At 45.4% G+C, this 13,724-nt stretch overlaps 1 protein-coding gene across 1 annotated transcript in view; it reads left to right on the top strand.

The window, feature by feature from the left end:
* The window catches only part of LOC137423456 (netrin-1), a 184,551-nt gene that overhangs the window by 20,421 nt on the left and 150,406 nt on the right, over nucleotides 1-13,724 (top strand). The gene's annotated exons all lie outside the window — the stretch shown is intronic.

The raw sequence follows: 13,724 nt of genomic DNA, 5'->3' as shown, positions 1-13,724 counted from the left end.
ATTCTGCTGTTTTGTGTCACTCTGTGTACCATAATGGGCATGGAGAAAAGAAAGAAAACCAGAGAATTGTTTGGGGTCAGACACAAGATTGTAGCCAAGGATGGACAATCTCAAGGCTACAACTCCATCTCCAGAGATCTTAATGTTCCTGTGTCCACCGTTTGCAATGTTATCAGGAGGTTTAAGGCCCATGACACTGTAGCCAACCTCCCTGGACGTTGCCGCAAGAGAAAACCTGATCGAAGATTGCAGTGAAGGATTGTTCGAATGGTGGAGAAAGCACCTCGATCAACTGCCAAACAGATACAAGCTGACCTTCAGACACCAGGTACGACAGTTTCAACTTGCACCATCCATCTCCAACTCAATTAAAGGGGGTTATATGGTAGGAGACCCAGGAGGACCCCACTGCTGAGGGAGAGACGTAAGAAAGCCTGAATGGAGTTTTCCAAAACACACCTGAACAAGCCAAAATCCTTCTGGGAAAATGTTCTGTGGACAGATGAGACCAAATTAGAGCTTTTTGGCAAAGTACATCATCTCTGTTTACAGAAAACAAAATGAATCTTCCAAAGAAAAGAACATCTTCCCTACAGTCAAACATGGAAGAGGTTCAGTGATGTTTTGGGGTTGCTGTGCTGCTTCTGGCACCACGTACCTTGAATGTGTGTATGGCATCATGAAATCAGGAGATTACCAAGGCATTTTGGAGCACAACGTTAAACCCAATGTCAGAAAGCTGGGTCTCTGTTGAAGGTCATGGGTCTTGCAGCAGGACAATGACCCCAAACACACTTCAAAAAGCACCCAGGAATGGTTCAAGACAAAATGCTGGACCTTTCTGAATTGGCCAGCAATGAGTCCAGATCTAAATCCCATTACCTGTGGGGAGATCTGAAAACAGCAGTTCGGTGAAGGCACCCTTCAAATCTGGGAGAACTAGAGCAGTTTGCACAAGAAGAGTCGGCCAAACTGCCAATAGAGAGGTGTAGGAAGCTCATTCATGGCTATAGGATGCACTTCACTGCAGTTATTTTGTCCAAAGGCTGTGCTACCAAATATTAAGTCTCGGGTGTCAATGCCATTTCTTTTTCTTTTCTGATTTAAAGGATATATTAAGTTCTGAGTCAAAAGTAAAGGCTCAGTAATATTAACAGTGAAATAAACAATTGTAGAGACAAAATACTTTCGTCAATTTCAACTTGTTTTTAGAGAAAATTGTGTTATTTGAAAAAGGTGCGAGGGTGCCAATATTTTTGGCCACGACTGTGTATATATGTGTATAATAGTGTGTGCATTGTGTGTGTATATATATATATATATATATATATATATATATATATATATATATATATATACACACACACATGTGGACCTCTGATCATTTATCACACAGGTTGTGAGCAGTCAAAGTAGCAGGTATTTGGAGCGGTGAATTAGTGATTGCGCCATGGTATATAATTGTGGAAGTAGGTTAGCTGTAACAAAGCAATTCAACTCTGCCATATGCTTTGCTTCTATATCTCCTTCTGGAGTCAAACACTGCGTGGGTGCCTCAAATCGTCTGCCCTTAATTGAGAGTATTTATAATATATTATGCAAAGGGAATAAACTAAACACAGAACGAAATGAAAACAACGTTTCTGTTTGAAATGCTTGTGTTTGCGTCCGGGAACATCGCATCGCTTTCCATGCTCCACGCCACGATGTTCGTTTGCTGCACGTGGTTGTCGTGACACCCCACGCTTTTGCCTTGCAAACATATACACGCAATCTAGCACGAAAGGAAACCCTTAAACATCACCTGCCTGCATGTGGTCCATTATAAGCTACATGATTAATAAGCTATTTTTTTTGTTCCACCATTGATGTTTTCTTCTTTGATTCAGGATCAGAAGCGGGTAAGATGCGCACACGCGTTTCAATCCGACGATTACGAGAAAAGCCCATTCAAGATCGATGTTTTGGAGATCGAAGATGTGCACACCTACCCTTTACACACCTGCCTTGTGAAAGCATGTCTCATTTGTCCACGTATAATCAGTGGTGCACCTCATTTGTCTAACCTATATGTGCACACCTCACCCGTGCATGACTAATTTGCACACACCTCGCTTGTGCACGTCTAATGCGTGAACCTCTAATGTGTGAACACCTTACATGTGCACGTCTAATCTGCGCACATCTAATGCATGAGCACCTTGCATGTGCATGTCTAATGTGTGTGCACTTCAAATGTGTCAACACCTCACATGTGCATGTCTAATATGTGAACACTTCAAATATGCACCTTTAATGTGTGAACACTTCACATGTGCACCTTTAATGTGTGAACACCTCACATGTACACCTTTTATATATATATATATATATATATATATATATATATATATATATATATATATATATATATATACACACGTGTCACACACACATAGTTTTTGTCACAAATTTGAGCCTCTTTTCTATCATTTACAATCAAGGATATACAGTCACGTGAAAAAGTAAGTACACCCCATGTTAAGTTTTGACTTTTTCAACATATTTCAACATACAGCTATTTGATCTTCGTTTCAACAATGTTGATAGATAAAGGTGATATAATATAACAAATATCATGAAACATTTACATTTTGTAGTCAATTGTATAATTTAAATAAACATAAATGCAAATTTCGCATGTGGAAAAAGTAAGTACACCCCTACGTTTATCACTACTTCAAATACCTAAAATTAGAATCAGGTGCACCAGCTCAGGTGCAAATGAAAAGAACATCGTTCGAGAGGATCTTGGAGGAACCTGTCTTATTTAAACCTCAGACATTTAGTTTGGTTTGCTCCTTGTTGTTGACGTGTGTGGCGTCACCATGCCTAGATCAAAAAGAGCTCTCTGAGGCCTTCAGAAAGAAGGTTATAGATGCCTACGAGTCTGGGAAGGGATTTAAAAAGATCTCCAAACAATTTGAAATCAATCATTCGACTGTCCGGAAGATCATCTACAAGTGGAGAAGATTCCAAACAACTGCCAACTTGTTCAGGCGAGGCCGCCCCAGCAAGTTCAGCCCGAGAGCAGACCGCAAGATGCTGAAAGAAGTCTCTAAGAACCCCAGAATGTCATCACGGGACCTACAGGTAGCTCTTGCCACCGTTGATGTCAAAGTGCACGAGTCTACCATTAGAAAGGGGCTGCACAAATTTGATCTACATGGGAGGTGTGCCAGGAAGAAACCTTTGCTGTCCAGAAAGAACATCAGGGCAAGACTAAAGTTTGCCAATTAACACCGAGGCAAAGACCAGCACTTCTGGAACAATGTGCTCTGGACAGATGAGTCAAAGGTAGAGCTATTTGGCCACAGTACCAGAAGACATGTTTGGCGAAAACCAAATACAGCATTTGACCACAAGAACCTGATACCAACTGTAAAGCATGGTGGTGGAAATATTATGGTTTGGGGCAGCTTTGCTGCATCAGGGCCTGGGCAGCTCACCATCATAGAGTCCACTATGAATTCTTCATTGTACCAGAGGGTGCTTGAGGATAATGTGAGGCCATCTGTTGGAAAGTTTAAGGTCAACCGAAGGTGGACCTTGCAACATGACAATGACCCTAAAGATACCAGTAAATCCACCAAGGAATGGCTGAAAAGAAAGAAATGGAGGGTTCTGGAATGGCCAAGTCAAAGCCCGGATCTAAATCCCATCGAGATGCTGTGGGGGGATTTGAAACGAGCTGTGCATGCAAGAAACCCCTCAAACATCACACAGCTGAAAGAATACTGCATGGAGGAGGGGGAAAAAAATTCTCCCAGTCGATGTCAGAGACTTGTAGACAGTTATAAGAAATGCCTACTTGAGGTTGTTTCTGCCAAAGGGGGCAATACCACCTATTCGAGCCGAGGGTGTACTTACTTTTTCCACATGCGAAATTTGCATTCATGTTCATTTAAATTATACAATGGACTACAAAATGTAAATGTTTCATGATATTTGTTATATTATATCACCTTTGTCTAGCAATATTGTTGAAATGAAGATCCAATAGCTGTATGTTGAAATATGTTGAAAAAGTCAAAACTTTACATGGGGTGTACTTACTTTTTCACATGACTGTAGTTACATTGTTAATATTCATCTATGTAAGAACAATATAGAGAATTTAGTGAGGTCAGGTAAACCACCTACGGTGATTCATTGCAAAGGCACACGGGTTGTGTGTGATCCCACAATGTCAGTGTTGATAATTCCTTGTCGCGCTGGCTTAAATACATACACATCGGATTGATTCACTACACTACTATTTACGGTATAATATTCTAATTTTACCATGTGGGGGAGTTATCGAACATTTCAAATATTCACTTCACACTACATATCTACACTAATATGAGTTATTAATCCACATTTTCTGAATACGTATGTTTATAATGTCACATGTGAGGGGGGTTCAATAAGGGCCACTCACAGGATGTGTGGACGAGATGTATGACAAGTTATTGAGCATGTGTGGTTCAAGCAAATTGTGTCCAAGAATAAAAGCAGTCTTGCAGATTGCCAAAATCGGTATACTTAGTGCCTTCAGAAAGTATTCACACCCCTTCACTTTTTTCACATTTTGCTGTTACAGCTTGAATTTAAAATTGATTAAATTCAGATTTTGTTTGTCACAGATTGACACATCATGTCCCATAATGTCAAATTGGAATTTTTGTTTTTGAAAATTTTACGAATTGATTAAAAATGAAATGTTGAAATATATAATTTACATAAGTATTCAACGCTCTGAAGTTAATACTTCGTATAAGTGTCTTTGGCAGCGATTGTACTTGTAGCTTCGAGTCTTCTTGGGTATGTCTGTATCAGCTTTGCACATCTGGATTTGGGGAGTTTCTCCCATTCTTCCTTGCAGATTTTCTCAAGCTCTGTCAAGTTGTATGGGGAGCGTCGGTGAACAGCAATCTTCAAGTCTTTCCATAGATTCTCAATGGGATTCAAGTCAGGGCTTTGGCTGAGCCACTCAAGGACTTTTACTTTCTTGTTCTGAAGCCATTCCAGTGTTGCTTTGGCTGTATGCTTCGGGTCATTGTCCTGTTGGAACATAAATCTTCACCACAATCTAAGATCTTTGACACTGTGAAGCAGGTTCTCCTCAAGGATTTGCCTCTATTTGGCTCCATTCATTGGCCCCTCTATCCTTATAAGTCTCCCAGTCCCTGCCGCTGAAAAGTATCCCCATAGCATGATGCTGCCACCATCATGATTCATGGTAGGAATGGTGTTTAATGGGCTGTGTTCAGTTCCAGCCAGATGTCGCACTTTGCATTCAGGCCAGAGTTCATTTTTCATTTTGTCAGATCACAGAACATTTTGCCTCATGCTCTCAGTCTTTCTTGTGCCTTTTGGAAAACTCCAGGCGTTCTGTCATGTGCCGTTTTCTCTGGAGTAGCTTCCATCTGGTCACTCTCCCATAAAACCTAGATTTGTGAAGTGCTGCAGAGACTGATATCCTTCCGGCAGGTTCTCCCATTCCTGTGAAGGAATTCTGTAGTTCTGTCTCGATGGTCAAATTCTGGTGAAAAGTTTCTGGTGAAACTACCAAAATCAAGACTCTTTGCTCACCTTCACTCTTTCATTCCTATTTTCTCCCGCCTCAGGAACAAACTCCCTCACTCTCTTTAATCCCAATCCTCCCTCCAGGTCTTTAAAATAGCTGTCCACCACCATCTCTTATCTTCCCCCATCCAAAACCTTGATCTTTTCTACCAGGGGTGGATCCAGGGGGGGGTGCAGGCGGTGCGAATCTGCTCAACTGTTGGACCAGGGAAGAACACAAGGAACTGCAGAAACTTCCAAGAACGCACGAAATGCCGTTTCTGACGATCAAATTTTTTTAAAATTCTTGGGGGAGGACCCCCAGACCCCTCCCTTTACCCCCCCCCAGCGCTATAGTTTCATGCACCCCCCCCCCCCCGTCTTGAAATTCCTGGATCTGCCCCTGTCTACCCCCTTTAATTCGCCCCAGATCCACCTTTTTGAAATACCAACTTCTTTACTGGAAGTCAGAGCATTGTACATTTGTTTTATACCTCTCCCACCCCTCCCTTCCCCTGCCCCCTCCCCCCTAGCCCTCTTCCTCCCACAGATCTCCCGATGTCCCTGTTCCCTACTGTTGTACTTGCATGCTTCCCTCTCTTCTCCCCATCTTGTCTCCCGCTCCCTTCATTGTATGTTTTATGTGTCCGTTTTTTTTTTTGTGATTAATGTTAGCTCTTACACAAGCCTCGATCTTGTATACAAAAAAAATATATATATATATTGTTTGTTCTTGGTCACCCCCCCCCCCCCCCCCCCCCCCCGAGCAAGGTCCTGCTTTCCCGATTGTTTAGGTTGGTCAGACGGCCAGCTCTCGGAAGGGTCTGGGTAGTTCCATATTCTTTCCATTTCCTAATGATGGAGGTCACTGTGCTCTTGGGAACTTTCAACAATCTAGAAATTGTTTTATACCCTGTCCCAGATCTATGCCTCCTCACAATTCTCGGGATTCTACAGACAGTTCCTTGCACTTCAAGGTAGAGTTTCTGTTCTGACATGCACCGTCAACTGTGGGACCTTGTATAAAAAGGTGTGTTTCTTTCTATATCATGTCCAATCACTTGAATTCGCCACAGGTGGACTCCAATGAAGTTGTAGAGACATCTCAAGGATGATCAAAGGAAATTGGATGCCCCTGAGCTCAATTTGGAGTGACATAGCAAAGGGGTTGAATACTTATTGACTCAAGAATTTTTTCATGTTTTCATTTTTAATTATTTTGTTAAAAAAAAAAAAAAAAAATCCACTTCGACATTATGTGTCGATCAGTGACAAAAAAATCTCAATGTCATCTTCATTTTTAATTCAGGCTGTAACAAAACAATTTGAAAAAAAGTCAAAATGTGTGAATCTATATATATATACAGACTTGGCATTTAATATGGAATATTTTTTTCCCTTGACTTAGGTTTACTTTTTGAAATCAGTATATCAATCTGGTGAGTTTCTTTTACGCTTCGGTGATTTCTTTGTTAAAAGAACCATGTCACTGATTGTCTGTCGCAGAAAGAAGTCAATAACAGGATTATATCACAGGTGGCATGACAAAATGTACGGATAGGTACATTTGACGATTGGCTTCACAATCGGGTATATAAGGGTTGTTGCGTTCTTTATTAGTGGAAAACAACTGCTGCATGTCCACAAAAGTTATTGCCGCTTCCTCTGGAGATGGTCCGTCAACTCGACAATGGTGTTTGTCATGGAGTGGTGGCTTTACGAAATTCCGGCATGAAACAGCGTGCTATTGCTCGGCAGTATGGCATCACTCAAGGTCAGGTGTCTAAGATCCTGAAACGAAATGTTCAGAGGGGTGTCCTTACTCCAATACCGAGGCCAGGACGTTCCCACAGAACCACAAGGAGGGATGATCGCCAGCTGCACCGGTTAGTCCGCAATGGCCGTACCAAGTCAGCTAATCGGCTTAGGGCTGAGTGGCAGCAACTGACAAATGTGCATGTATCCAGAAGGCTAGTCAACCAACGACTGGTTCAAGCAGGCTATCATGCCAGGCATCCCCTGAGAAAGCCATGCCTGACCAGACAACACCGCCAGCGCCGATTGCAGTGGGCCAGAGAGCACCGTCAATGGCAGCCAGGACACTGGAATCACGTGATCTTCAGTGACGAGTCTTGATTTCTGGTCTATCGTCAAGATGGCCACATCCGAGTGCGCAGACAAGTGCATGAAGCCTACAACGAAGATTGTATAGTGCCAAGAGTGCAAGCTGGAGGTGGTGGGGTGACCGTTTAGGCTGCTTTTCATGCAGGGGGAAAAACTGACCTGGTTGTTCTGAATGGAAACCTGAACCAGTTCAAGTACAGGGCCATTCTGGAAGAAACATTGCTTCCATTTGCTCGTGCAGCCTTTCGAGGAAACTTTGTCTTCCAAGTCGGTTCGACCACGTGCACGTCGACTTGGTGGGACCTCTGCCCCCCTCGCGGGGGTTCACCCACCTCCTCACCATGGTGGACCGCACCACACGGTGGCCGGAGGCCGTCCCATTGGCGGTGACGTCTGCGGCTGATGTGGCGCAAGCCTTCATCGCCACTTGGGTTGCCTGGTTCGGTGCCCCCTCAGACATCTCGTCCGACCGCGGCCCCCAGTTCACCTTGGAGCTCTGGGCCATGGTGGCACAAGGGCTCGACGTGAAACTACACCGCACCACGGCCTACCACCCCCAGGCCAATGGCCTGTGCGAGCGCTTTCATCGCTCGATGAAGGCCGCGCTCCGGGCCAGCCTCCGCGACGGCAGCTGGGCCGACAGGCTCCCCTGGGTCCTGCTGGGCCTCAGGACGGCGCCCAAGGACGACCTGCGCGCGTCCTCGGCGGAGCTGGTCTTCGGGCAACCACTGCGGGTACCGGGCGAATTTATCCCCGACTCCACGGCTCCTTGGTCCGTGGCACAACAGCGCTCCGCCCTTCAGGAGACCGCCCGGCGTTTCGCCCCGGTGCCGACGGCACACCACGGTTGCCTGTCTTCCCACGTCGCCCCGGAGCTTCGCATGGCGGAGTACATCTTCGTCCGGCACGACGCCCACCAGGCACCGCCACGGCCCCCGTACGACGGGCCCTTCTGCGTGCTGGAGACCGGGGACAAATATTTCACCATCGACATCGGCGGTGCCCCGGATCGCATCTCCGTGGACCGCCTCAAGCCGGCCCACCTCGATCTGGACCACCCCCCGCCAGCAGCTCTGCCTCCGCGTTGAGGCCGCCCCCTGGCGGTCGGACCCCCGGCACCCCCCGGCCCCACCATCCCGCAACCCCCCAGCCCTGCACCCATTGCCAGGGGGCGTTTCGGCCGGGTCATCCGGCTTCCCCACAAACTCACCCTTCAGGTGCGCGGGAATTCTGGGGGGGGCGCGTGTGGCGGCACAAGGGACAATAATTCCACGCACCAGTGGGTGGCGCGAGCGTCCAGGCGGGGAACGAAAGTGCATGCCCCGCCTTTCGACCGATCGGCCACGCCTGGGGACAAGGCGTGGCCTCGGGACATATATGCGGGCTCTAAGCTCGAGCCCGCCCAGTGCTGAAGTGCGAGCTCTGAATAAAGACTCTTTGTTTGTTCCAACGCGTTGTGGCCTACCTCTCTGGCAATCGAGTCGTGTGTGCGCAGCACCACAAGCTCCTGTTTCTTTTACAAATCCCTAAACACTATTTATCCCCGATCTCACCTTATCTTTTACTTGCCCCTTTTAACTCGTAACCAATTACCCCCACTCTATCCCTAAGAGGGAAGACATTGTTTGTTTGTGTGTTTGACTTCGTTTTACATGCATCATTTTCTACATGAACGGATGGTGCAGGCAGAATCAATTCACCAAGATCGTTCCTCACACACTGAAGTGCTCCTAGCAGGCGTGGTTTAAAACCAGAATCAACCAATCAACTTTGAGTACATGAAGAATGAAGCACGACGGTGAAGAAGAAAAGGTTTTAACTGGACTTTCGACTCTCGTGGAGTTTTGAGCTAAAATGACGTGATTACGTGGAGTGGATAAATACTGTACTTCACTGTTCTTTGGTTTCCCTTGGCACTATCAGCAGAGTGTTACTTCACCATCTTCTCACTGGCCATAACAACCTGACAAACTTTTATATTTCAAGGGGTTATATTTTTCTGCCGCCATTTTAGATCATTGCCGCCATCATTCTGTTTAACCATTGTTCAGGTCACCCCCAAAGCATTGGTATTTTCGTCTCCTGAAAAACCAATATTTCATGACGGGTTTACCCGCCGAGACAGTTGACCAGCTTCTGGGGAGCACTGGCTGCAACACGGTGGAATATCCACCTTTACTCCCATTTCGCCACGTTCGGCGAGCACAAGGGAGACAGAGAATTGCCAGCAAACATCTAACCATCATATGACCACAAGTGAGTAGAAATTCTCACACACACAATTTCAACATGTTTTTCCAGCAGCACTATAGTAAACAAGTACTCCAAGTTCTGCTTCCTCTTCCTCCCCTCCGTAAGGTATTTATTTGCAACTGCTCTCGAACCTTTTTATTGTGATACATATGTATATAGTGTATATATACATATTGTTGCGTTCCCAGGGGTGGAACCCCTGGGGACGGATATAATAGCCGAGCAAGCATAAAACTCCGAGGCATTCAGTCAATGATGGCCGACCTTCTTTATAGGCGCTGGGGAGAGCAGCGGGAGGTAGCGAAGCTCTTACCTGTACGGACTCCACCGAATGTCTATGACCCTGTTAATCAATTCAAACAGACATGGAATTAAAATGTACAAATACTGGCTTTATTGAAAGGAATGCCAGTAACAAAAGAATGCATGGTGAACTAAATTTCCTAATTGAGGGACCCTCCATACGGACTCGTATACAACACAAGGGGAAATATAAAGGTGAAAATATTGTGTAGTGTTTGTGCGGTGCATTTGCCAGCACTCCATCTGGCATCCGTGACCGTCCGGGGCCATCGAAGGTCCCGCTTCCCCACAGGGGAAACACACGCCCTGGCGTAAAGTCCATTTGCGAGGACAGGCCTTGGCGCACAGCTTGCTCCTCTAGCCTTCGAGCGCAAAGCGAGCAGGCCGTGCCCGTCCACTCACCGTCTACTCCACACAACACCCAGACGACACCCAGTCGGCACCAACGAGCCATAATATCAGTCAAAACTTTACATGGGGTGTACTTACTTTTTCACGTGACTGTATATCCATGTGCATATTTGAGGTGTTCACATATTAGACATGCACATGTGAGGTGTTCACAAATTAGACATGCACATGTGAGGTGTTGACACATTTGAAGTGCACACACATTAGACATGCACATGCAAGGTGCTCATGCATTAGATGTGCACAGATTAGACGTGCACATGTAAGGTGTTCACACATTAGAGGTTCACGCATTAGACGTGCACAAGCGAGGTGTGTGCAAATTAGTCATGCACGGGTGAGGTGTGCACATATAGGTTAGACAAATGGGGTGCACCACTGATTATACGTGGACAAATGAGACATGCTTTCACAAGGCAGGTGAGTAAAGGATAGGTGTGCACAGCTTCGATCTCCAAAACATCGAACTTGAATGGGCTTTTCTCGTAATCGTCGGATTGAAACGCGTGTGCGCATCTTACCCGCTTCTGATCCTGAATCAAAGAAGAAAGCATCAATGGTGGAACAAAAAAAATAGCTTAGTAATCATGTAGCTTATAATGGACCACATGCAGGCAGGTGATGTTTAAGGGTTTCCTTTCGTGCTCGATTGCGTGTATATGTTTGCAAGGCAAAAGCGTGGGGTGTCACGACAACCACGTGCAGCAAACGAACATCGTGGCGTGGAGCATGGAAAGCGATGCGAGGTTTCCGGACGCAAACACAAGCATTTCAAACAGAAACGTTGTTTACATTTAGTTCTGTGTTTAGTTTATTCCCTTTGCATAATATCTATCTATAATTCCAGTAATCTCTGTCTGTACGTTTGTCTGTGACCGCTGTTTCTCGACAACCACGGGTCCGATATACTTTTAACTTGCCAGGTATATTGCTGGGGACCCGAGGATGTGCCTTTTCAAGGTTTCATATTAATCGGACAATTACTTACCGAGCTATGTCCAAAAAACGATTCAACCAATCAGAGAGCAGCGAACGATCGCGTGTGCCGAACGTGGCGGGCACACTCTGCCTCGGATGGCACATTTGAGAGCGTATTCATTTATTTCACGTTTGCAAACTATGTTGGCGTTAAACTATGTTTTACAACTAATAAAAACGAATTTGCGATTCATTCGCTTTCCTGCGCGTTTGTGCACGCGATGGCGATTTCTTTACCAAACTCCGGAAGCCGTTCGCTTTGGACCAAACCATTTCATGTAAATAGAGGGGGGGGATATAATTTTAGATATAGATATAGTACGGGCAATGCCCTAGTATTATAAATCCTCTCAATTAAGGGCAGACGATTTGAGGCACCCACGCAGTGTTTGACTCCAGAAGGAGATATAGAAGCAAAGCATATGGCAGAGTGGAATTGCTTTGTTACAGCTAACCTACTTCCACAATTATATACCATGGCGCAATCACTAATTCACCGCTCCAAATACCTGCTACTTTGACTGCTCACAACCTGTGTGATAAATGATCAGAGGTCCACATGTGTGTGTGTATATATATATATACACACACACACACACTATTATACACATATATACACAGTCTTGGCCAAAAATATTGGTACCCTAGCACTTTTTCCAAATAACACAATTTCCTCTAAAAACAAGTTGAAATTGACGAAAGTATTTTGTCTCCTCAATTCTTTATTTCACTGTTAATATTACTGAGCCACATCTCGATGTTTACAGGAAACAAAATGAAGCCTTCAAAGAAAAGAAAATCTTCCCTACAGTCAAACATTGAGGATGTTCAGTGATGTTTTTGGGCGCTGTGCTGCCTCTGGCACTGGGTGCCTTGAATGTGTACATGGCATCATGAAATCAGGATATTACCAAGGCATTTTGGAGCGCAATGTTGAACCCAGTGTCAGAAAGCTGGGTCTCGGTCGAATGTCATGGGTCTTGTAGCAGGACAATGACCCCAAACACACTTCAAAAGCAGCCAGGAATGGTTCAAGGTAAAACATTGGACTGTTCTGAAGTCGCCGGCAATGAGTGCAGATCTAAATCCCAAACACCTATGGAGAGATCTGAAAACAGCATTTGTGAGAAGGCACCCTTCAAATCTGGGAGAACTGGAGCAGTTTGTACAAGAAGAGTGGGACAAACTGCCAGTAGAGATTTTATTTTTTTTTGGATACAGAATCGAGGCTCGTGAAAGAGCTAACATTTATTTCACAAACAAATCAAACAGACAAACAAAATATATGAAAAGAGGGAGCGGAAGACAAGATGGGGAGAGAAGGGGAAGCACACAAACACAACATTTGAGAGCAGGGAGATGTGTGGGAGGGAGAGGGCTTGGGGGGAGGAGGCGTGGGAAGGGGGGCGGGGGTGGGAGAAGTATTGAACACAAGGACACCAAGGACTTCCAGGACAGAAGTTGGTATTTCAAAAAAGTGGATTTGGGGTGAAATTAGCAGGGGTAGAAAAGATCAAGGTTTTGAATGGGGGAAGATAAGAGATGGTGGTGAAAAGCAGTTTTAAAGACCTGGAGGGTGGAGTGGGATTGAAGAGAGTGAGGGAGTTTGTTCCAGAGGCGGGAGAAAAGAGGAATGAAGGAGTGAAGGTGAGCAGAGAGCCTTGATTTTGGCAGTTTAACCATAAGAGGGTTGCAGGCAGATCTTGTGCGACCTGTAGGAATATTTGGGGGACAGAGCCCAGAGAGAGCTGGGGGGCAAGGCCAGAGAGGAGTCGGTAGAATACGGAAAGACCACCAACCTGCCTACGGTGAGTGAGTGAAAGGCCCTTGGAGTTAGCTTCATCGCGGGAGATTCCAATGATTCTGAACGCTTTGGTTTCAACAGCGTGAAGACGAGCTAGGTGTGAGCCAGGAGCACCAGCCCAGATGGGAGAGCAGTATTCCATTGAGCTGTGGATGAAAGCCTTGCATGTGGTGAGGAGCTCAGGTGTGCCAATGAAGGACTTCGCACGACGGAGGATGCCCAGTCGGCGACTGGCTTTGGAGGCAAGATTTGAAATGTGGTT

The sequence above is a fragment of the Myxine glutinosa genome, chromosome 3 (genome assembly GCF_964187855.1).
Source record: "Myxine glutinosa chromosome 3, kmMyxGlut1.1, whole genome shotgun sequence".
In the NCBI taxonomy this organism is placed as follows: Eukaryota; Metazoa; Chordata; class Myxini; order Myxiniformes; family Myxinidae; genus Myxine; species Myxine glutinosa.
The sequence above is the reverse complement of the archived record's forward strand: the minus strand, read 5'-3'. Positions and strand labels throughout refer to the sequence as shown.